General features: G+C 46.1%; 1 protein-coding gene across 1 annotated transcript in view; it reads right to left on the bottom strand.

The window, feature by feature from the left end:
* The window catches only part of LOC306955716 (acid-sensing ion channel 2), a gene marked incomplete at both ends in the record, with an annotated part of 417,073 nt that overhangs the window by 211,705 nt on the left and 179,858 nt on the right, over positions 1-25,510 (bottom strand). The gene's annotated exons all lie outside the window — the stretch shown is intronic.

Genomic DNA, 25,510 nt, shown 5'->3' with positions numbered 1-25,510 from the left:
CAGCCTTGGGCAAATTATTTTACAATATTTTCCCTCTGAACCATGCTAGTTTCTTACAACTCCCATATGCACCTTGTTCTGCCGTTGCATTGATCATTACAAGTCAGAGAGAACAGATTCCCTCTGCAGGTCCATGCAGACAGAGCTGCTAGGAACAGGATGTGTGCAGCCCTCTGCTATGCCTGCATCACCAGGGGGACCTCCGTAATGAATAGACATCTTTATTCCTTAATGACTTTCTTTGTGCCTGATTAGAATGAGGAAGCAGACTGAACACTTTAGCCCCTGGGAGCACTGAAGGCATCCTGAGGCACTGGCTTAACTCCTTCCATAAGAAGAAGTGGGGCAGGGGTACAAGAGGTGGTGGCACTCCTGAGCTGACCAACCTGGCTCCATTGCAGACTGACCAAGAAACCTCTGGTTTGATTCTAAATCCCAGTGCAGACAGCCAAAAGCCACCCAGTGCCCTTCCCCTCCTTCCAAAGGCATGCTGTCAGCCTTCACTGTGGGGTGTTAATAATTATTAGTAGCTATGGCAATATCCTCTGTGGGTAGAAGTCCAACAGCTCATAAATCCTGCAATGAGCTCCGGAATGGTAGATGAAATTTTTGGATGCATTTGGACATTAACATTACATTACATCGATGCAGAGAGTCTGAAAGAGAACTGTCTGTGACTTGTTTTGCAGACCTGTTACAGGGGCAGGTACAAAATCAGAACTCAGTGCATGTAAGGAGACAGGTGCCTCAAAGCCTGGTGATGAGCTGCACATCAGGGTGCAGGTGAAGAATACATTGTGCCCTTCAGCCTCCTGTCCAGCAATAGGCTTTGGTCAGCGTGCAGCTCCCCACCACCATGTGGCACATAAGGGGTTTTCCCACGTCTTCTATTCCAACTTCAGGTTCATACCATGGGGCCTCTGCCATGGCACTGTGTGTTGAGCACAGCAGGTGTCTGCAGGCACCTCGTTTACCCACTGTGATGCAGGACTGACAGCACTGCTCAGCTTCACTGAGCTGCTGTGAGTGCAGCACTGTGGAGATGAAGGTGATGGAGGCCGTCCAGGACCAGCAGGTAGGCAGAGTGCTTTCCTCCAAGCCTCATGCAACTGAAATAACTGGTCCTGTGCTGTGCAATATTTTTTCCCTTCTGCATAATTAGAGACTGCAGCCAGGACACGTCTGTGCCGCTTATCATCTGTCCTGATGGACTTCAGCAGGAAGAGAACATCAATCTGTTTCTTCAGGTTAATGGCTTTGCTTGCTCTACCTTATCAGGTGTCCCCTACCACCTTCTGCAACGGATGATGGATTTCGGGCCAATGCTCACTTGCTAATGAGACCAAAGACTGAAGGGAAGCATTCATGTCCTGCACGCAGCCTCCTGCTCCTGCAGGCAATCTGCCATATCAGCCCATTTATCACACCCAAGCTTCAATATTTGGCTTCCATTCTTGCTCACGCTGTGCCAAGAGCCATACCCTGCAGTCCATCAGCTGCTTGAAGTTGTTTTTGAAGGGCCATTGATTTTAGAGCTGCAGCTGCCCGTGAACCACAGCAGTCCTATGCCAAACCTTGCAGGAGGAAGGCAGCTCACAGAACATGGCTGAGCTCTGCTTTCACAGACTCAAGAGTTATGGGGGGCACTCAGCAGTCAGGTCTGCTTGTGTCTGAGCGTGAGCATTCCTTGCAGGTGCAGGTCTCTCTATCCAAACCTGTTTCTGGCTTCTGGATGTAAGCAGCACTGCACAGAACAAATCCAGGGTCTGGGTGGCAGGGGAGAGTGGGATGAAGTGTAGTCCAGGCTTACAGAGGTGGTGACAAAAGATACAGAGTCACTGTGTCCCTGAGCTGGCAGCAGGGAAGTGGAAGAGATTAAGCCATGCGTGAGGTAAGGGATGATGGTGTGAGGAGGGTGTCCAGAGGAATCCAGGGAATTCTGATGTAAAGGAGCAGCCCCAGAGTGCCTCCTACCTCCGCACTGGCTCTTTCATTCAGTGATTTGGAGCTTGTTATTAGATAAGTATGGCTTCTAATTTTGGACTCTGCTTCATCTCATAAAAATGCTTTAAAAACATCCTAGCGGAAGCAATTACCTGAAATAAAAAGCTACTAAATAACAGGGCAGCATTAAGGAAGGAGAGTTTGATGTGCAGAATGCCCATGCCTGCCGGCAGCTGTTTTTGAGCACGGTGCTCCTGTGAGGAGCAGCACCTCTGTGCCAGTGCACAGATCTGCTGAAGGCTGAGAAATCCCCCTCCGGCCAACACTGATGTCTGCCCCATCCCTTTCTGACTTCATTAATGCAACACCTGTAGCTGGACGAGCACACCACAGCAGGGTATAGCAGGGGAGAATGCTATCGAGTGTGTTCAATAGAGGTGGCACCTTTCAACCATTTAATTTCTTTATGTCAGCTGAGATGCAGCAAATTCCCTGCCTCCTGCAGGGCAGAGCAGCCAGTTCTATGTGCTTTTTCTTTGAGAACAATGCTCTGAGGCTCAGGGTCCCACAGCTGTTTCCATAGATTCCCTTGGATGCAATGCAGCAGCAGAACTGAGCTGCCTCGTTGGGACTGCACCACATGTGAGGGCTGCAGACCAAATGTTTGCAATATCAAATAGAAAGAAAATACCTCCTTGGACCCACTGGCAATGCTCTTTGTAATGAAGCCAGGATGCTGTTGGCCTTCTTTGCTGCAAGGACACAAACTGGTCCACGTTCACTCATTGCCCTCCAGAATCCTTCGCACAGAACACCTGGGCAAATGCCCCGTGCCCATGTCTCAGCAATACAACTTTGATGCCACTGTTGCGTTTACACTTCAATAAGCACATACTCAGCACAGTACAAAAGGGTGTAATTACCATTTCAGAAAAAAATTAATGTTAATTTGATGTTGCCTGTTATGGTTCTGACAGCTCCGAGGCTCTTCTGAAAGAAGTGTCAAAGAGACATTGCAAGCAAATACAAAGTGTTTGTTTTTCCTCTGCTTACACCCAATAGAAGGGTAGGAACCGAGCTGAAGCAACGAGTGGGAAAATCTGCTGTTAAAGGAGGGGGCAAAGCCATCACAATGCAGTTTGTGATTTTCAGAGCAGGAAAGTGCGGAAACAGCTCTTGTTTAGCAGCAAAGCCCACACAGAACAGAAGTGGTCACACCTGCACAGAAAAGACACTCCTAAGAATCTTCTAAAGCGTAAGCCTGAGTTACATTTAACCATTTCTTGCCATAAAAACTCCACCAGCTTCGATTCGTTTTGCTTTTACCCACCCAATCCAACAACCCGCAGCCCAAAAAGTAAGGTTTGGCATTTTCAGCAAAATGATAAAAAACGTCCATGAATCCCTGGGTTTTCTCAACCATACCTCCTATGCATGTGGCATAAAGAGCAAACACATTTGTTTTGCTGCTAAGAGCACGCTGATTTGTGTCCAAATATTTTGGATTGAATCAGTTCCAGTGGGTCCAGTACCAGACAGAATGGAAAATGAGCCGCACAATACAGAGCAAGCAGAAGTGTCAATAAATATTTCAGTTCTGCTTTTGGAGAAGAATTCATATGATGTATTCATATCCTACACAGATAATGAAATACTTTGCTTTCCAATGGCCCTAAGCAATGTTTGATTGCACAGAAAGAGTTCAATATAATTAAAGAGGGTGTTAAACAACAGCTACTCAAGTCAAACATTTAAAAAGCTGCAGCTCCAGATCATCTACATACAGCAGTATTAAGAAAGCATCGTTGGAACACTCCAGAACTTGCTACAATTTTTGAGAAACTGTATATGGAAGAGATGTGATTCAGCCACAAGACGCATTTAAAGCTGAATTTTCAGCCTCCTGAGGGAATGCCCTAATCAGCAAATGCTTGGCTCTCCTGGTGTGATGCTGACACAGTCTTTCTGCTTGGTATCACTCTATTTTTTTTTCCCCCTCTTTTCTTCAGCACCTGAATAGATTTTTAAAGGACTGGGCTGTGTCTCAGACAGAATAGATCATTTCATTGGCCGTGCCCTTGCAGGAACTGAGCATTCTCCAGGGACGAGCCCAGGATGCTGAGGACAGAGGCTCAATGAACAAGGGTGGGAGGAAACCTTCAAAGCAGCCTGGGCTGAGCTGTGCCTTCCCACCTCTCATCAGGGAGATGCTGGAAGGGCACAACACACCCACATCCAGCAGCTGAGAACACCAAGGACAGGTTGTTTCTGGAGGAAGGCATGTCCAGATGGGGAAACACAGGAAACCCAGACCAGGAGCCCAGCATTGCCTTTGCCAGCCTAGCCCAGGGAAAGCAAAGTCTCTTCCTCAACACCACGGCGATGCTTGGTTCATCCAGATTTCCTCCAGGTTAATGAATGTCCCGACTCTGCTCCAGTTCTGCACTTGCAGCTGACCCAGAACACATCCATTTCAGCACTTCCAGCTGAATGCTGAGGTTTCTGTCAAAAGCCATTAGGAACCTGCAGTGCCAGCATGTACTCACTTTTCACCCATAACTCCACCTCTAAGAACGTGTTCCCAGGAGAAAACTGACAATTTCTACCAGCCCCAGTGGCCACAAAACCCAATCCACAAATACCCAAAGACATTCCCAGTGCTCTCACTCTGCTCAAGGGCTCTGTGTGCACTGGGCTGCTGTGCTGCTCCTGTGCCCTTCCCCACACTCTGCCACAGATCTCCTGGCTCCCCACCATCCTACCCCAGCTCTCCCGTTTCCTCTCAACCTCTCACAGAATCACAGAATGGCCTGGGTTGAAAAGGAGCACAGTGCTCATCTGGTTCCAACCCCCTGCTGTGCGCAGGTCACCAACCAGCAGACCAGGCTGCCCAGAGCCACATCCAGCCTGGCCTTGAATGCCTCCAGGGATGGGGCATCCACAGCCTCCTTGGGCAACCTGTTCCAGTGTCATCACCCTCTCCTTATCTGCTGCTCTGAATCTTTTCTTGCTTGGCCATCAGCATGTTTAAATAATCTCATACCTTCACTCAATTCAGGCCCTTAGTGAGTCATTTATTAAACAACTGAGAGACAGTTCAGGTGACCTGGATGAACTTCATTAACACAGCACAAATAATTCAAGGTTTCTAACAGAAGAAGGAAGCCTTGGACACTCTCATTTTGATTCACAACCAGCTGTGGTGCATTTGCCATGTGGGGTCACACCATGACCTTTTTAGGGAAGTTGTAGTCAGGGCAGAGATGTCCCACATTTGTGCTGAGGGTGTTTCCCAAAGCACAGAAATGTGATTGTGAGATATGAATCAGTGAATGTCTCAAACCTCAGTTATCAGTTCTCAGAGGGAAGTTTTCCTCCTAATTTCTTAGGGTACAGATTGCGTGGGTGGAGGACAGACAGAAGATGGAATGCTTCTGTCTGGGGAAATGGTGGTGAATGTGCTGGAGCTCATGCACAGCATGAAGGACTCATGACAGATAAGGTTCCTACCACAAGATAAAGAACGAAGGAGCCCATGTGTTACAGATGGATGCTGGTACCAATGGCTGAGCCTGTCCTGACAGAAGGATTTTGGTCCTCCAAAGTGCCCACAGTTGATCGATAAGTAATTGGAATGATTCAGTGAATTCAGTACAGAGCAATCGATATAATGAATTAAAAAATGAACACACAAATCCCATCGGACAGGTTAACCCTTGTTGGCTCCTGTACTCACAAACTGCTTCCTTTTTCAAGTCCCTATAGCATCTAACGAGAACTTCTGCTCCACTCCAGCCATGAATACAGTCAGTAACTTCAGCATTGAGTGAGATACCATGAAAGCTTGACAGAAGTATTTCTTCTAGTCCTCATTCAGATAATTATTTAAGATGAGGAAGGTGCCACTTCAAATTATGATATATATATATATATATTTAATTTCCAGGAAAAAAAAAATCAAAATAAAAAAAGAAAATAAAACTTGTTTTTCAAAATAGAAAGGAAAATAGAATTTATGGATAGATAGATAGATAGATATTATAAAATATCCCTCTCAAATTTACTGTTACTCAGACATAACCCAGGGGACAGTATTGGTGCTCACGTATCTTAATTGACGAACTGGATGAGGGCATTCAGTGCACCCTCAGTAAGTTTGCAGAGGAAATGTCTATCTGCTGAGGACAGGAGGGCCCTGCAGAAGGATCTGGACAGGATAATGGTTGGACTGAGGCCAATGGGATGAAGTTCCATGAGTCCAAGTGCTGGGTCCCATACTTTGGCCACAACAATCCCAGGCAACGCTACAGGTGTGAGGCAGAGTGGCTGGCAGCTGTGCAGGGGGGAAGGATCTGGGAATGTTTGGTCAATGCTCAGCTGCACACCAGCCAGCAGTGTGCCCAAGTGGCCAAGAAGGCCAACTGGTTGTGTCAGCACAAATCTTATGGGGAGGCAACAGTGGGAACTGGGATTGTTCAACCTGGAAGAGGCTCAGGGGAGACCTTGTTGCCCTCTACAGCTCTTAGAAAGGAGGTTGTGGTGAGATCGGGTCAGCTTCTTCTCCCAGACAACAGTAATAGGATGAGAGAGAATGGCCTCAAGTTGAGACAGGAGCGGTTCAGGTTGGATATTAGGAAAAGCTTCAAAAGAGTGGTCAGGCACTGGAATGGGCTGTCCATGGAGGTGGTGGAGTCACCGTCCCTGAGGGTGTTCAAGAAAGATGCAGATGTGGTACTAAGCGACATGGCTAGTGGGCAGTATTGGTGGTAGGTGAACAGTTGGACTAATGATCTTAGATGTCCTTTCCAATCTAAGTGATTCTATGAGTCTGTGATTCTACAACCAAAGATCTTGTAAAGCTCCATTTCACTTTTGAGCATTCTGAAAACATGAATTTTGTTTTTGAGAACATCATAATTTTTTTTTCACTTTACTGTCTCACAAAAGAGAAAAAAACGATTTTTTTCCTTTGAAAAGCATTAATTGTGAACTGCTTTTATTTTCGGTGCACAAAGTCCTAATGGAGAAACCTCAGGGCACGCTGACTTACATCTGCCTTGTTAATTTGTTCCATCTAGGTTAATATGCCTGACTTTTAGAAACGTGTGACTTAATTCTGTTAGGACTCTGTCTGGATCTAAGTAAGCTAATGAGGATATCACACACCAAGCTTCAAGAGGGAAAGGTGATGTTCTCTGACACGCCAAATTCAGCACATGTAACACATTCTCTTTTCACCCGACCTGGAAGGTCAGAACTGCAAAAGGCTAAAAAAAATGGGAATACTGGAAATGGCCAGGAACAGCTGCTGGAAGAAGTGTGCTCTGTGTAGACCAGATAGGATGATAGCTGTTGTAGTAATGACTATCTGAGTATCTCCTCTGATCTGCAATGGCACTCAATTCAGACGGAATTGAACTTGGCGAGGGATGTGAAAAACAATAGGAAGACTTTCTACAGGTACATTGGCCAGAAGAGACAGGCCAAAGCGAGTGAACCTCCTTTGGTAAATGTAAAAGGAGAACTTGTTTCAATGGAGGAAGAGAAGGCTGAGGTACTGAGTGAGTTCCTTGCCTTGATCTTCATCGGCGGCCAGGATTCCAGCACTTCTCACATCCCTGAGCCCTGCATCCCTAAACCTCTAGATGGGGACCGGGGTGGTAAATCCCCCCAGACAGAGCAGGTCCAAGACCACCTCATGAGATTGAACCTGTGCAAGTCTATGGGGCCGGATGACGTGCAGCCCAGGGTTCTGAAGGAGCTGGCTGAGGCGGTTGCTGAGCTGCTCTCCATCATATTTGAAAAGTCATGGCTGTCAGGTGAGGTCCCAGATGAGTGGAGGAAGGGTCACATCACTCCCATTTACAAGAAAGAGAGCAAAGAGGACCCCAGGAACTACAGGCCGGTGAGTCTCACCTCTGTGCCTGGGAAGATCATGGAACAGATCATCCTAGATGACATGCTTGACCACATGAAGAATGGGCGTGTGATCCGTGACAGCCAGCACGGCTTCACCAGGGGAAGGTCATGCTTGACCAATCTGGTGGCCTTCTATGATGGAGTGAAGGCATCGGTGGACAAGGGAAAGGCGACCGATGTCATTTACCTGGATTTGAGCAAGGCCTTTGACATGGTCCCTCACCACATCCTTATCTCCAAATTGGAGGGATGTGGATTTGATGGGTGGACCACTCGATGGATAAGAAACTGGTTGAAAGGCCGCAGACAGAGGGTGGTCATCAATGGCTCTGTGTCCAGGTGGAGGCCGGTAACGAGCGGCGTCCCCCAGGGCTCTGTCTTGCGACCAGTGCTCTGTAACATCTTCATCAGTGACATTGATGGCGGAATCGAGTGCACTCTCAGCAAGTTTGCTGACAACACCAAGCTGAGTGGTGCTATTGACACGGTTGAAGGAAGGGATGCCATTCAAAGGGACCTCGATAGACTGGAAAGGTGGGCCCAGGTGAACCTGATGAGGTTCAACACAGCAAAGTGCAGAGTTTTGCACTTGGGCCGGAGGAATCCCTGGCACCCATTACAGACTGGAAGGAGCGGTGCTAGAGAGAAGCCCTGTGGAGAAGGACCTGGGGGTCTTGATAGATGAAGAACTTAACATGAGCCAGCAGCGTGCCCTTGCGGCTCAGAAGACAAATGGTATCCTGGGCTCCATCAAAAGAGGGATGGCCAGCAGGAACAGGGAGGTGATTGTCCCCCTCTACTCTGCTCTTGTGAGGCCCCATCTACATCACTGTGTCCAGGTCTGGAGCCTGCAGTACAAAAAAGACAGGGAGCTGTTGGAGAGGGTCCAGAGGAGCCACAAAGATGATCAGGGGACTGGAGCACCTCCCTACAAAGGCAGGCTGAGGGAGCTGGGCTCGTTCAGCCTAGAGAAAAGAAGGCTGTGGGGTGACCTCACTGCAGCCTGCAGTGCCTAAAGGGAGCCTACAAACAGGAGGGGAATCAACTCTTTGAAAGCGGAGATAACAGCAGGACAAGGGGAAATGGTTTGAAGTTGAGGGAGTGGAGATTTAGGTTGGATGTCAGAGGGAAGCTCTTTACAGGAAGAGTGGTAAAGTGCTGGAACAGCTGCCCAGAGAGGCTGTGGATGTCCATCCTTGGAGGTGTTCAAGGCTGGGTTGGATGGGCCCCAGGCAGCCTGGTCTGGTATTAAATGTGGAGTTTGGTGGCCCTGCATGTGGCACGGGGTTGGAGATTCATGATCCTTGAGGTCCCTGGCCATTCTGTGATTCTGTGATTCAATGGCTTCCAAAGCTCCATCTGAGCCTCGTTAAGTATCTCATTAGCTCTTTTCTCTGGTTTCAAGCAGCTGTCCAGCAGCAGCACATCTGGTCTGGCTTGCCATAAAACAGGACTTCTGCAGTTTATTTTTCCTCCGGAGACAAACTTCAATGCATATTTGAAATAATGATATTTAAGCATTTATTTCAGACATTTTCCATTCTCTTTGCAGGCAAAAACTCTATTTCAATTCTCTTTACTGTGAGATTTTGTCTGTGCTGCTCAAGGATGAATTCATATCCTTATGGTACTTCGAAAACCTAATTTAAGCTTCCAAAATGAGTTAGATGATTGTCTTTACTGCCTCTATGTCCATCTCTTTCTACTTACCAAAGCCAGCCATACTCATAAATACTCCTGCAATTCAGAGCTACAGAAGCAGTTTCAAGTATTACTTCTGTTAGAGTCATGTTAATGATTCACTAAGCTCTATATCCACCAGTTAGGTAAGTATTTTTGATCCACTTTAAAAATAGATCTTCTTGAGAAGCCATTATGCAGAAACCGAACTTCCATTGATTTTTTTTTTCTAGAAAAAAAAACTTTCTCAAGCTCCATATGGAATTCTTGGTTAAAATTCTTAGAAGGCGCAGCTTTGAGCAGACAATAAGAAAACTCAGTCTTTTCTCAGTGGGGACGAGTCTGTCCATGGTAGACTTGTGATAATCTATTCTTAACATTCTCCTGGAGACGTGAGCTTTTTAGGTGTGAGATCCAGCTGCCCTGGTGCTGTGGTGGTTCATGATGCTGCCCCAGAGCTGGCTGTCTACATAACACCTTCTACAATTCCAGCAACCGTGGGTCTCTCCCGTGTCTCAGAAGCCCTTTGGCTGAAAGTTTGCACATCACTGCCTCAAAGCAGCTCTACAATCCAGCAAGGCCAGCTAGAGCTGTCCGTGCCATCTGCCACCAGAGGAGCAGGTGCCTCTCTTTGTTTCCCTGCACTCTGCATGCAGCATACCTATTTCTTGAGGAAAAAAAGTGCAACTTCAGTCAGGATGCAAAAAACACTTCTCACCTGATTGCTGCAGTTCTTTCTCCATGGCTCACCCCAGGTGACTGAGGACACCTGGTGACAGCTCACGTCAGCCAGAAAGGTGAAGGTTTCTTCCTTTGAAAGGATTCTGTCTCAGATGCAGATTGTCGTCTTTAAACTCAAGCAAAAATTAGGTGACTTGTAAACTGCACAAATTAATTCAATAATTCCCCCTAACATTTCCCTTTGTAGGAAGGCTGGAATATAATCAGAAATATGTTAATGTGCCATTTGCTAATTTCTCTCTTATTCCATCTGGGGACAGTAAGATCTTCTCCTCTGATATATTTTCAATGTACTTGTCAGAATTATTAGATCTTGAAGAAGAAACAAAGTTTCCTGCTTTTTGCAAGTACCTCTTCATTCTTGTCCCTAAGTCCTCACATGAGGCAAATCAAGATAAACTGCTTTTCTCCAGTTAAGCCAAGCCTGTTCCAGCTGCTCTTCATGCTCTATCTTCTCCAGATATCAGGAGTGAATTCTCATTGTTATTTTTCTTTCAAGATCTTTTCTTCATCATAATTGAATTCTAAAATTAGCCTGAGAAAGGGACAAATTCAATTCGAGGACTTTATAGATTGCTCTTTCCAGCCATAGGTTGCTCAACAGCTGATCACGGAACAGTGTCACACCATTACCCAAGGAACAAAGAAATTAAGATCCTGCTCCCTGTCTGTTCAGTCCCTTTTACTGCTCAAACACAGAGAAGCAAATGCTTCTAGCATGGATTCAGGGCTTGCATCCTGCTAGGTTTATGCAACACAAAGCCCTTACCCAGAAAAGAAGCCCCCAGCCTCCTGCAGAGCTGGTGCTGGTCCTGGCTGAGCACAACAGCCCAGCTGCCAATGGAAGCAGATGGTTTTTCCCCCATTCCTTCTACAGTCACTAATGGAGAGTGGCGCAGGGTGCAGGGCAGGCTGCTCTTCCCTGGCTGCATATAAAGGCAGCGAGTGAAGTCAGCTGGCAGGGCTTCCACAGCCTCCCACGTTGCTTCACTATCAGCTACTATTCAACTGGTTCTCACCATCAGAGATTGTCAAAGTCCCCAAATTTGGGCTGTGTGTCTGTCACAACGTTTGCAGGGATCTGCATATGCCTCTGGCTCCTGTCCTCCAGGCAAGCAAATTACTTCGATACTTTTGCATGTATTAATCCATAGCCCAGGCCATGCTTCCCTTTACAAACGAGACAGAGTAGCTAATTAATTGCTCTACATCGCTGGAGATCTCCTTGGCTGCAGACAGAGATGACTGAGAGAGAGGTGCTTTTTACTATGAATTTTCCCTTTTTCTCTGATGGTTACACCTTGTGCAAGGTTGCCTCCACTTCTAACTCCTCCTGTCTGTAAATGAAGCATGCAGGACCTGCTGCACAGGACAGTGGATAGGACTCACTGACAGTGCAAAAACCCAAACGCATTTCTGTTCCCCATCTCCAAAGCATGGCTTGTACTGTCGTTCTCGTTTCAAAGCACCTGGCAGCTGTGGAAGCGAGATTTTCTTTTTATTTGAGTACTTGAAGATGTGTTTATTTTCCTATTTTTGCTCTGTTCACAGTGTATTCTCAAACTCGCTATCAGCAGAGATATACAGGCTTAGATTTCAGAGGGAATTGATAGTGATGGGAGCCCTGTTACGATTTGTTAGGATTTATGTTCCACTTAAAAATAAATAAATAAATAAATAAATGGATTGATGTGTTCAAAACTGGTGAAGTTATTTTTTGAGGGCTTAGAGCCTAAATTATGCTTTGGCCTTGTTCTTCTCAGGAGCGGATTTCACCTGGGGTGAAACGGAATGCTCTGGTTAGCGAGGATATAGATTTCAAATAGTAACTCCTACTGTTTAATGATCACTTAAACTCGTGCTATCATAATACATAATGGCTATTTATTTCCCTTGGAGGTTTCCAGCACACGATTCAGCTCAGCAATTGCAGGACTGGGAGGGAACACGGGCACTGCGAGTGCTTAAAGGTAGAAAGGATATTGGCATATGGGGACTGCCTCGCCACCCCCTGCCCACGCTCAGGTATCTGGGGAGCACATCCATTCATGAGCCACTGCTGTGCTGATTGCTGCCCTGACGGAAGTGCTAATTAGAGCCACGGGCATTGCTCTGTCCGATGCCATTCTTCTCTGTAGACAAAGGAGATTTCTCTCATCCCACAGTCAATTAGAATGCTCTGGGAGGAACAGACTGCTTCAAAGGGAGCGAGGCTGGCCCTTCCTTATCCCTCCAAATTGCAACAATTTCAATATCAAACTTCCTAATGGAGTAAAAAATGATCGCTTTCCTATCCATTAAATTCCCTGTTCTTTTACATCTTTATTTGATCCTCTGCGTTAAGGAGGGAGGGAGGGGCACAAATAGATCAATAAAACCAGAATAAAGAGAAAAGCTTTGTGTTGCCAAAAATCAAAACATTATTTTTCATTCTGATGACCAAATCAATAAGCACGAGCAATGTGAAATCTCTTCAAAGAAACGTTTGCTGGCAGACAGGTCTTGCCCACGTGCATTCCTGGAAGGGAGCCTTGCAGGCAGGTCTCAGCCTTTCTTTCCTTTCTCTTTGTCACCATCAGATTTCACAGAATCACAGAATCGCAGAATGGCCAGGGCTGGAAGGGACCTCAAGGATCTGAATCTCCAACCCCCTGCCACACGCAGGGCCACCAACCTCCACATTTAATGCCAGCCCAGGCTGCCCAGGGCCCCATCCAACCCGGCCTTGAACACCTCCAGGGGTGGACGGGGCATCCACAGCCTCTCTGGGCAGCTGTTCCAGCACCTTGCCACTCTCATAGTAAGGGAGTAATTCCCTCGTGTAGCTATCAGTTCCCCTGGGTGTCTGCAAAGAGCTGGGACAGCCTGTGCATGCTCAAGCAAAGCCCATTTGGGGCTCAGTTCAGGCTGTAAGCACACCTCACTGCTAACAGCAATAATCAATCACCCTCCTCTACAGGAGGCTTCAGGCAAGAGGCCAGAGAGAATCACACAAATTTGCTTTAGAGAAGTGAGACCACGGGGCTTCCAAAGCAGGAGGTGGGAAGCAGCAGTACAGAACTCAGGGCTGTTTGCACACAGCGCATGGGGATGAGCAGTCCCACAGAGCTGCTGAGCTGAAGTAGGGAATTCTGATTCCTATTAATTGAAATAATAAAGGATGTGTACTCAGGGACTAGGAAACCATGAAGGATGTGTATTTGGGGACTAGGAAATTCCCTCCTTTGCTTTTCAGGCAGTTCTATTTTTTCCCAATTTAATTTTGGGTGTTCCTGGAAATATTTACTTGGAAGTAGCTTTAAAAAAATCTTTGCAAAGTGTGTCTGCTTCCCACATACAATTTTGCTATTTTTTTTTTTTTTTCTGCCCTTTGCTGCCAAAAAACAGCACAGATATGTACTCTCTGAAAATAAAGAAATAATTTGAGAATGGAATGGAATCCTCCTAGTGAAAATGCCTGGCATTTCCATGGGAAGGTGTACCTTGGGCCTGAGGTTGTTTCCACCCTCCTGCTCTGTGCCCGCCCTCCCACTCAGCACAGCAGGAGTTGGCCAATTGTTTTGAAAGGTTCCATGGAAAACCAACCCTGCTGTCCAAGCAGCTCCAGCAGTTTGAGCAGTGTGACCCAGCACTGCCTGCTCACAGCAGCCCACCTTGGAATGGATATTGGAACCACTGGGGACTTTGCTCTATCCTGCAGCGGTGTCTTGATTCTCAGCATCATTTTCTGTGGTACATTTGATGTTTGGCATTTGTTGGTTAAACTCCTCATTCCGATCAATACAAATACATCCGAAGACCCAGGCAACCTGCTGGGACTCGGGGGCAAAGCCATTGTGATGGGAGGAATTGAACAATTTCTGCCTCCTGTGCGTCTCTGCAAAGAGTCCTAATGGCCATTGGAGAAGGCGAGGAAAAACATACTTCAAGTGCTGCTTCGTTCTCCCCCGGGATTGAAAGGATCAATAAAAAGCATTGAGGACAAAAGAATTAAAGGAAGGAAGGAAGCCAAGATGAAAAGGTAAGAGGCTCGTTTTGATTCCTTAACAGAATAAATGGCCCACGTGGCTGCTGCTCCCAAATGCTTCAAACAAAATGCTCCACGGTTCTTACTCAGAATACAAAGAATGGTTTAAATGAAACCCTCTCCTATTAAATCATTATTTACTTTGAATTTCAGCCTCAGAATGAGGGCACATCTCTGGCAGAGACACAAGCTCTGTGCTCTGTGCTCCTGCCTTGGCAAGATGCACCATCCGGTGGTTCTGCGGCTGCCCCTTGAGAATAGTGCTGTCAGCACTGCTGTTTGCTTGGTTATTGTGTCTCTGAAGGGAAGGAACATCGCCTGAGACCTTTTCTTCTGCTCCTTCTTGTTCCTTTGTCCTTCCTGCCAATGCTTGAGTTAAGCTACACAGCTAATTTTTGGCTATTTGAGATAATTGAAAATCGCTAAGAAAAGCTAAATTTCCAGACAAGGCACTTTTAAGGGGAATTCAAAATGCTTCAATATGAAAACAACAAAACAAAACAATTTCAGCTTCTCAAAAAGAAGCCGTATTCCTGTACATACTTCTAATGGTAAGAAGTAGTTCTCAGACTGGAGGTGTACTCTTCATTGATTCCTGAGAAATACACAGACATGTTTGCTTACAAATGGCAAACCTGGCAGGTGAGAGGAGGAGAAGACATAGGGACTAATTATGAATGATCATCCTCTCCCAGCACTAAATCAAATCAGTACTCAGCACCCTAACTGTGACCTTTCATAAGCAGAGCCACCTCTTGAGAGGAAAAAGAGCACTGATGTGAGCAGGAATTTGTGCAAGAGGTGAGAAACCACTGCCCATACTGCCCACAGAGTCCCACTTCTATCTCAGCCCTGCACTTAAGTTTGTCATATCTTTAAGCTACCGGAGGTCGTAACACTCCTGGCTCAGAGCACACTCAACTGGCAGTGATATTTACTTTGCTGGTACGAAAGTTTATTTTACTTCTTTTGCCTGTAACAGATTGATGCTCAGATACGACAGCAGAGAAGCGTTTAAGTGCAGGCAGACATACAGAAAAAAAAACCAACAGGATGAGATAGACTGAGAGATGTTCAGTTATAAAATAAAACAAGATGTAGATTCCTATTAACCTGGAGAAGAAATAGAGGCAGGCTCTTCCCTTGTCAGCAGCAATGAGCCTCCGACAAGGAGCTGCAAGGTCAAATCTGCTGATAGATGAGCAGAGGAGGAAGATGGAGATAAAAGAAGCAAAGCTTGCTCAGATCATCAGCTCGAGCTCTCAGGAGTGCTGGGGGCTAAAAAAAGCCCCATGTTGCATGCAGCCAGGTGTCACCTTCTCTTGCAGGAGTGGCTGTGGCTGACCCACTGCTGTTGCTGATGAATGCCCTGAGGAATGCAGTGAGGCCGCTTATTTTGATGTATTTTCTCCCTATTAAAAAATCCTGCTTAGGTAATAGGCTCCAGAAAGGGGAAAAATGTCCCATTAATGAGGAGCCAATAGAGACTTTTCAAAGCACCTGACAGAGCTAAAGCTATAAATTCTCTGAATTAACTCGAGTGGAGTTATGGATGCAAATAGGAACACAGCCAGTAACGAATTAGAGGAATTCAGCCTCAAATTCATCAGTGTCCCAGTTCATGTTTTAGCCTCTCAGTGGTCCAGAAATGATGAGGGAAGGAACAGAGCTGACACTATTAACAAGGCTGCTGAACACTCTGTAAGCCCTGCTGGCAAGAAGCTTTGGGAGAAGTGTGATAGCTCAGAGTGCTCTACCTGAGCACCAGCAATCGCTGCATGCTGTGTCCATCCGTCCTCCCCACTGTGCTGCTCCTCATCACCCCGTGGGCTCTGCTGAATGATGCTGAGCAAAAGCAGATCTGGGGCTGCTCTGCGTAGAGCCCAGGGGATGGATACGAGAGGCAAGGACAACGTGGTGGACTGCTGGAGAAGCTGTGTTTGTTTTTACCCAAGGGAGAACAGGAGGACGGCTGTAAAACAGTAACAGAGATATTTCAAAAAGGGCTATTTACAGGAAAGGAAAACATTCTGCAGTGAAAGTTAGAAGCTTTTTGCTTGCAGCTCAAGCAAGTCAATTATCCCAGGGCAGAAGTGTTTGACTCCATTAGTGAAGTAATGCTTCATCCAGGTGGACTGAAATCTTTCACTTCTATTTTTCTTTGTGATAAAATATCCTCCACCATTGTGCCTCACATTTATTTTAAATGCAGGCCCATGGTTTTGCAGCCAGGTTTTAACAAGGTTTTAGCCAGTCTTTGTTAAAAATGCAAGGCATATTTTCTGTATTTATTCACATATGAAAAAATCCAGATTAGGGACGTTCCTTACAGCCCATTGTTATAAGAACTCCTTGTTGTGCTGGACCAAAAATGTAAATGCTCTCTTCTGAACTAATTATCTCTGCTCCCCTGGAAGAGACAAGCAGCTCTAAAGCATGATTTACTCCGCACATTCAGTCAGTGACCCCAAGAGAGGAAAGCAGACGTGTCTATTTCTCCCTTTCAGCTTTCAGCTAAGTCCAGACAATTGCTGCAAACTGAACTCCCACACTATAGACATCTAAACTTAGATTCAATGACTCCCCTCTCTTGAGACTGGCGCCGATCTTTGCAGGTTACAGGGCTCCAGGCACAGAAAGGGGGAAAAAAAAGCAAACTCATTGCTTTTTATTCACACAAATGCTCTCAGCTCTGGCACTGGACAAGTCAAACAGCTCTAATGAACACCTGCCTGTTTGTCTCAGAGACAGCATGCTGAGGTGTAATATGCAGCTCCGTAATTCACTCCGAGCATTTGAAAGAAAATAATTCCCTTTTTTTTTTTTTTTTTCTTTCTTTCTTCCCAAAGTATTAATAAGAGGCTCATCTACTTTCTGAGCACACCTGAAATTAAGAGTAGCAACTGTGGAGGTGGAAGGGAGAGATCAGCTCCTGCCCTTACTTTTGTTACAGAGAAGTTGCTGTCTTAATTAAAGCTGTGGCTGAGCAGTGTCCCAATGACAATTCTGCTCATGTCTGAATGATTCATGGACGCAGTGAGGGATCCATCTATCCCCAGTGCTGCATCCATCCTCTGGTAGCAGAGGTCAGAAGGCATCGGGGAATATCCACATGCTCCAAGATGCTTTGCACTGTGGGCCTGGGATGGCTTCCAGGTTTCCATCCACGCTACCAATGCTGACATTTTTCAGGTGAAGCTCAGTTCAGAAGAGCTTAAAAAGCTGTTGATAATACCAATTTCTTTTCCAAGCTGCATTTCACCCAGCATGCAGAACTAGAGCCACACTAAACACACCCTGACTGTCAATAACAGATTGAGGTACCAAGAAGGGGACTTTGGTTCTGCCTGAACAAGCCCAAATAGCACAGTGGGAAGCCATTTGCCATCAGCATTTGCCAAAGGCTGGCTGTGCTGTCACTTTTTCTCCTCTATATGCCACTTCACATCTCATTTCCATCAATGCACAATTCTTGGTGCCTTTCCATGTGATTGAAAGCACGCTGCTGTTGGTGGGGATGCAGGCAGTGCACCTGTGGTCCATCGTCTTTGCTTTCCAGTGGTTTTGAAGGCAGTCTGGACTTCTGCATGGATCTTTCAGACAGCAGATGTGTGGTGAAGTGGACCCACACCTCTGTCTTCCAGATTCTTTGCTTAACAGAATGGGTTTGGATGCTACAGGCATCATAAGAGATGACATTGTGCACTGAAAAAAGAGAAGTCCTGATGTGGGAAGGGGATACTTGTTCAGCTTAGCACTGGGAGATCCAGGCTTCCAGGCTCTGCTGTATGCTGGGACCCATGCAGGTTTCCAGAGCATACAGCTCTGTTTTCCTGTGGATCACCCACACAGCTGCATACAAACAGCTCTCCACTCATTCCCACAAACCATCCTTCAGTTTCCAGTTGCGCATCATTTTCTTCTTCTCTCTTCTTCCCCATTCTAATCAATGATGACTCCCTGATAGATCTAACAGCATAACAATAAGGTGACGCTGATGTCAGTAATGATGTATAATATTAGCTCTTTTGCTCTAAGATCCAGCTTTATCACTCCAAAGAATTATCTATCTAACATCCTCAAATATGTTTTGTTTTCTGTCTGCTCTTGATAATGCTGACAATGACAGACAACGCAATTTGCTTTTGCAGGCTTCAAACACAGACTCACCAGAGCTGGCACCCGGCAGCTGTCCAAGCAGATGACTTGTCAGAGCTTCACTGCAGGAGCAACAAATTGTTTCTCATTGATTTCAGTTCCTTGCCCAGCTGGGGATTTGAAATTGGAGGAGGCTATAGCTAGGAAGCATGTTCCTCAGCCTCCAAAGGACAATTACCACTTGGTGGCCGGATCCTGAGGAGCAAATACACACTCTGAGACTTCAGAGGTAAATAAGAGATAAATACCCAGGCACACAGATTGGATTACACCAGAAATTGCTGTTGCGGGTGGGTTTGTTTAGGAACTACCAGTGTCAAGCGTAAAGACATGGAATAAAATGCCAGGCTAGCTCTTCCCCAGCAACAGGATATTCCCAGAAAAAATCACGAGGATTTAGGGGACATTTAATAACATTTGCCATCTGCTTTCTGGAAATTTAGAGGATGCGTATTTCATGATGACCAAGCTTTCTCCACTACCATATAGAAATGTATGGAAGGGAAGTGTCTCCCAGGATGCTGCCAGCTCACTGACATTACCTTTTCACACACACACAGGCACTGGGTGTCTCACAGATTGGTTTTCTATCCCTTCTTTTTTTCTCTCCACAAGTGGCTCAAAGCTGAAGGGATGTCAAGGGCCATAGAAACTTGACTGAAACCCTGCCTGTTTCTCCAGGAAATGTGTGTAATCGTGGCTCTATGACCTCCCTGTTCACAGCACCAAGAGGAACGCTTCCAGCTCACTGTTCTGAGTGTTCATTTCATAATAATCTCAAACAAAGGATCCAAGAGGGAGCGTCCCAGACAGACTGAAAAGCCAACAGACAGAAGAAAATTGCCACAGTGCAGTTCTCCATCCTGCATTGAATCCCTGAAGGAAAAAAATACAAATTCTTTTTATTCTTTTTGGTTTGGGTTGAGTTTTTTTGCACTAAACATCTTGGTGATTGATGTTGCTGGCAGTCCTGGGGACAAGAGCTCCCTCATCTCCTGCAGCACAGACAACAAGGTGATGTACTTCACTGTTGTTTTTTTGGTTTTTTTTGAGGGGGAGTGGGAGTAAGAATCTTCTGTGACTGGAAATAAAGGAGGAGTGGACAGCCCAGGCGAGAAAGCATCTCTCTTTGAGCATATCCCTCCAGCTCCAAATCCTACATCTGCTGAGGACTGTGGCCCTACAGGAGCTCCAGGTGCCACCCTGCTATGTGGCTTTCTTGGTGCCAACAGCAGAGACACAAGAGACTCCTGGCACCGGACTCTGAGCTTTTAGGGGGAGCAGTAATTCCCTTGAACTGTTTGGAAAATGCCACCAATGGAGAATGTAACAGCACTCTTCTACAAGCAAGTGACAGAAAGACCCTCTCTCCCTCATCCTCTGGAAGACCAGGAGGACCAAAACATTCTGGAGATGCAGTAGCATCCTACACTGAATGCAATGGGTTTGCCTTGTGTAGGGACAATGGGAATGAGGGACACTGGTAACTGCATGCCTGTTTTTCAACACCAGCACCTGCTGAACAGATCCTGCTGCTTCTCTCCTCTCCATTTCCAAACCAAAACACGCATACATACATTCAAGTTTATGTATATTAATGCCAGATAGGGCCGCAGCTCAGCTCTGCTAACAAAAGCACAATCTGTGCATTCCTGAGTCACAACAAGCAGCCACATGGCAATGCTGAAAAGAACCACGTTCCCACCACTCGTCCTTTCCCACTGGCACAGCCCTCCTCCAGCAACCAGCACATCAGTGGTGGCCCTGAGGTGCACTGAGCTGAGAACTGCTCCCATTCATCCATCAGTTTGCATTGCACCGGGTGAGTTTCGGCCTAGATGGGTTCTCTGGGCAGCCTCACCCCACACACGTGCCAGAAGTAAGGCTGAAAAAATGCCCTGGAAGCATCAGCAAATCCCGAGCAGCACAATGCTCTGCTGGGGAGCTGTGCTTAAAATCTCAAATTGTTCCTCTCTATCTCAGCACTGAGTATAGCTGCAGATTTAAATTATACTAGAAAGCGATTTTCCATACATGCACTATCACCCAGAATAAGACACACTGTCTGTTTGGCACACTCACATACACACACATCCATGTGCAGCCCATCTGTCTTGCACATTCTCTCCTTTTCCTCCTTTTCAGGTTAGGGTGCTAATTCCCTGTAGCTAACATGGATGCTCACCCAGCAAACAGGCTATCTGTCCCTTACACACAATGAAGAAATTAACAATACGTGTTTGCATGTTTAGAGGCATGCTGGGTTTGGAGATAGGGTGTTTTTTAGCCACCTTTTTTGCTGCTGAAGTGTGATGCTTTTGCTTGTGTCCATTTTACACACTGTCCCACACAACCTCTGTGCTTGGCCTGTTTGTCACAGAACTTCTTGTTTAATTAACACAGTGTCTCTCAGCTTGCTCTCTAAACACCAAAACTCCAGCTTCATTCTAGGAACAGGCTTTGGGAGGCCTGGCATAGAAGAGGGTTGAGAGATGAACGGCTTTTCTCCTTCAGCAGCCCTGTAGGATGTGCACTCGGACCTCAGAAAAATTGCTGAGGCACCAGGAAGTCCTGACAGCAAAGTGCTGAGATGTGGCTCTCCTTCAGACTGAATTGTCCAGGCAGCACAAAGCTGAAATCGAAGCCTTGAACTGAGAAATTTTTAACTGCTCCATGAATTAATGGCCATGATAATTCCCCCCTGGTTCCATCTGTGGATTCAGCAGCAGGACTCTGGAAAACGTTCCTTTAGACCATATAACAAATTAAAAAAAGAAAAGCAAGAGAAATTTTCCTGAAATTGAAATGTCTAAACTCTAGGAGAGGGAAGGTTTACCCAACCAAGAGATCGGCCTGAAAGTCCTCTGGACCTCCTGCCCTCCTTTCGGTATGTCCCTGAGAGCACAGCCAAGTCAGGCTCTGCTTCTGCCCCCAGGCTGCCCTGTGACTGCTGCATGACACGCTGCAAGACTCCAGCTTCCCAAGGTCATTTCCCTTCTAAACTAAAGTTTAGAGCCTCCAGACAGAGGCCATCAGGGAAGGATGCGGAAGGACAGGGGAGTGAAAGGCCTTTGTACAAGGAGAATGTTCCAGAAAGCTGTAAGATCGCCCTGGACCAGGATCCTGCAGATGCCCATCCATCCCGATGTGCTGGCAGAGCCCTGGAGCTCCTGGCAGAAGAGGAGAAAGGGAAGATGAGGGCTCTGCCGTATCTCAAGACTTGTGGCATTTTCCTAGCCAAAATGAGAGATGTAAAGGTGATCATTACCCTTAGGAAGTGGGACACAACCTGCTGACTAGCAGCAATGATGGGGCATTTTCCAGCACAAGAGCCAATGCTGGGTGTCTGGCCAGGAGTCCAGAAGAAGCCACAGGCGACAGACCAGCTAATCACCAGATGGCCAAGCCCGTGGTAGAGGCTATAAATTCCTGTCTTCACAAGCAATTTGCACTCATCATCAGTACTGAAGTCAGCACACAGATGTACTGTGCCTTTGACACAAGGTGCAAAGCAGCATCTTATCTCCACGCTGGAAACTAGCGCTGGGAACATTTTCAGTAGAAAGAAATGGAATTATCTCACCTCTTATTTCCTTTCTCTATTTTAGTATTTTACACTTCATTTAAAGATGCTGTCTTTTTCTTTTCTTCGTATTCTTTCCTTCTAGCTGTCTCTCCTTCATCTCGTATTTCCATTTCTCTATTTTTCATAAGGAAAAAGAATAAGTGAGAGATAGGAGAGCTGAAAGCTAATCCCACACCTTTACTTTGGGGATCAAAATAACTCATTTCTTTTTCTCCTTCCTCAGACCACTTATTCTCCTCTTTCCTGGATCTGCCCCCAGAGTGCTCAGTTCAGACTATTTTAGATACAGATGTATTACTTCCCAGTCTTTAAAAATGGGGCTTCAGAGATAGAGAAGATCTTTTGGGTGATGTGTGGGGAAAGGAGCCCATCTGTTGTCCAGCTGTTCTCTTAGTTCTGTCCATCTGTGACTGAAGACCTTGTGAAAAACATGCATCCGTTTTTCTCCAGAAGCCTGGATGAGAAATGCCCAAATCCCCAGCAATAGGCTGCTCCCCACCAAAGCACCAAGTGCTTCTGTTGGATCTGATGCCTGCTAGCTAACAAGCCAAACTCAAATTCTGCCCTTCTTCTGCAAAATTCTTAGTTAGCTGTGCAATTCAACAGCTGCTTGCTAATGTGGCCTAAAGAAATGTGTGCCAAGGAGCTGACAATGTTGGTGTTCACAGAAGCCCTGGCTCCTAATTCAGCCAAGGGAATTTAAAGAGCAGATGACTGATCTTCCATGGGTCAAAACTGAGGGTAGAACTCAAATTTGCACTGAGATTGTCCTCTGGAGATGGGCACTCCTGGAGTCCATCAGACACTCTCTCGTTAGAAAATGGTAAACCTTAGATAAATAAATACATCAAGATCATTAGCATCTTGACTTCCATGGGGCCAACACAAACTTATTTCTGCCATTCTTCGATCCCTAGATATCACACTGATATTTCAGGGTTTGAGGGGTGGAGGATAGGTGCGAATTCCCGTTCCGTTTTTGAAGTTAATTTTCTTTCAATCTCTTTATACCATCTAGTGGGAGGTTTGGGTAAGACAAGATGAGAGCTGAAAAACACCTGGTGATGTTAGACCTCAGTAATGCTTGTGCACCTCTAATTAAATGCAATGGTGATGAAGGTGAAAAGTAAAAAGCTCTCAGGTCATACATCGGATAATCGCCTTCATCTGGAGGTGGAAACTGAGAGGGTTTATTCTTGAGTTGCAATAGGAAATGCAGAAACAAAATGTAAAATGAACTGAAGGCTGGAAACAAAATATGAGGATGAAAGCAATTTTGGAAGTGTGGATGCATTTGGTCTGGAAATCATGTGAAAAAACGCAGTTACAGAAGGGTGTTTCAGCCCAGACATAAAACTTCATTTTCACTCCCTACGCAGTCTGGAATCTTGTTGCTTAAAGAGCAGTGTAAGTACCCTGTGAGAGACGATGTGCATCTCCAGAAATCCTCACCATGGAGAGGAAATGAACAGTTCTGTCTTAAAGGCAGAAATGAAAGTTGAGGCACAACAGAAAGTGCCAGAAGGCTCCAATTGATGCAGAAATCCATACCAAGTTGGAACATGGAACTTTCGAGTGTTACTTTCACCACCAAATTCCACTGCCTACTTATTTTCTGCCCATCCAGCAGCTTGAAAAGCAATCCAATCAGGAATTTGCATGGCCATATCAAAAACCCCATGCAGGACTGCCCAAAGTGTCAGATCTGTTCTGGAGGTTTTACAAGTTTGTGTTTTGGTGGTTTGAGTGCTGCTCTCCACAGAGGGCTGCTTAGCTATGAACAACGCGGGGAAAGCAGTAGATATGATGGAAATCTTTTGACAAGTTTACATGACAAAACATACAATGTTGTCAAAACGGCTATTGCCTATGAGAAAACTCTAAACTAAAGCTTCTGAATCAACATTTTGTAATTTCAATCTGTCGAAAATGACATTTCTCATAAACTTGGTATCTGTTTTGCTCAAAACAGACAACATTTCTCAGGTTGATGTTTCCAAACCAACATTTTCCTGAATGTTTAGTGCCACTGAAATGGTGGTATGTTGGTTTTTCATCCAGTCAGCAGACAAAAATGAATGCAGAAATAAAGGAACTCCTAGTCAGATGAAATTTCTTTTTTCGGTTCTGCATATGGAAGGAGCTGCAGCCTGAGGAAAAACTTTCCTTGGGGATGACCACAGCTCTGAGGGATGTCCTACAGCTGCTGGGATGGAGATGTAAAACAAAATGAAACACAAAAGCCAAAAGCCACAGACAGAAGCAAGCTCAGCTCCATCTTGACATGTTATCTGAGCAGAGAACTGGGTGCTTCCTTTCTCTGTGTTTGCAGACTCAGTGGAGAGACTGGGAGCTTCCAGTGTAGCCACCATATTAGTACACACAAGGATCAGAGCCAGAGACCCTTCAGAGAGAAATGTGTTCAGAGCAAATGTTGCAACTTAATTTTTGAAGCCCCATTGCTGTTTTCAGATCTCTGAGAACTTTATAAAAGCAGCCCTTGGCCTCACTTCCATCCTACACAGCAGGAGCCCTGTTTGACCCACCAGAGCTGCTCAATATGCTGCCACCACAGCTCTCCTCCAGTTGCATAGAGCCATGTCTACCAGCCCAAACAAAGCATCCAATGAGTCCCTCATTGGTCCCATGGCTCCAGATGTCATGAGCACTCATGGCAGCTGTGTTGGGTCCCTGAATCCGGCTCTGCAGTGACTGCAGCATGTGGTAGGATGAGCTCCTGCAGTTCTGCTGTGGTCAGCTTGAGGCTTTTCTTCCATCTCAGAGCAGAGCTGCCACCAGGAGCATGTCTGTCCACTACAGGCCTTGCTGTTCCTAGCCTGATGCATTTGCTCAAACTGCTGAAGAAAGGGAACTGTTGCAAATATTTCAGACAGTTAAAGCAATGTCACTCCTGCCAGCTCTGTGATGAAGATAAGAGCACAGTGATCTTTGCCTTGGATGTGCAACAGACAGTGGGAGACAGGAAGATCTTAAAAACACCTCAGCTGATCACTTAGAGGATGCCAATCAGCAACACGCAGACTGAAATCATTACCTGAAACCATCTTGAGAAACTCAAGAGTCCAGTCCACCCTGCAAGTGAAATTTGGACTCCTCAGTCAGTGCTGAGGCTGTTACCCCCATCCCCAAACCCTTCAGACATTACAAGATCAACCCGGCACAAGGACAAGCACCAGGGAACAGGGACAAAGCACAGCCACTGAGCTTTGTCTGTTAGGGGTTGGAGCAGTGAGGTATATGCTAGTACTATGCCAAGCCACTCCTCTGGTGACAGAGGATGTTATCCGAAAATAAACTGCATCTTGATGACCCTTTTCACAGATTTACGGAATCACAGAATGGCCAGGGTTGGAAAGGACCTCAAGGATTATGAATCTCCAAGATCCCCACCACGCGCAGGGCCACCAACCTCCCCATTTCACACCAGCCCAGGC

This window comes from Tetrao urogallus, assembly GCF_951394365.1.
Source record: "Tetrao urogallus genome assembly, chromosome: 26".
Classification (NCBI taxonomy): domain Eukaryota; kingdom Metazoa; phylum Chordata; class Aves; order Galliformes; family Phasianidae; genus Tetrao; species Tetrao urogallus.
Note: the sequence above shows the minus strand (reverse complement) of the source record. Positions and strands in the feature narration are given on the sequence as shown.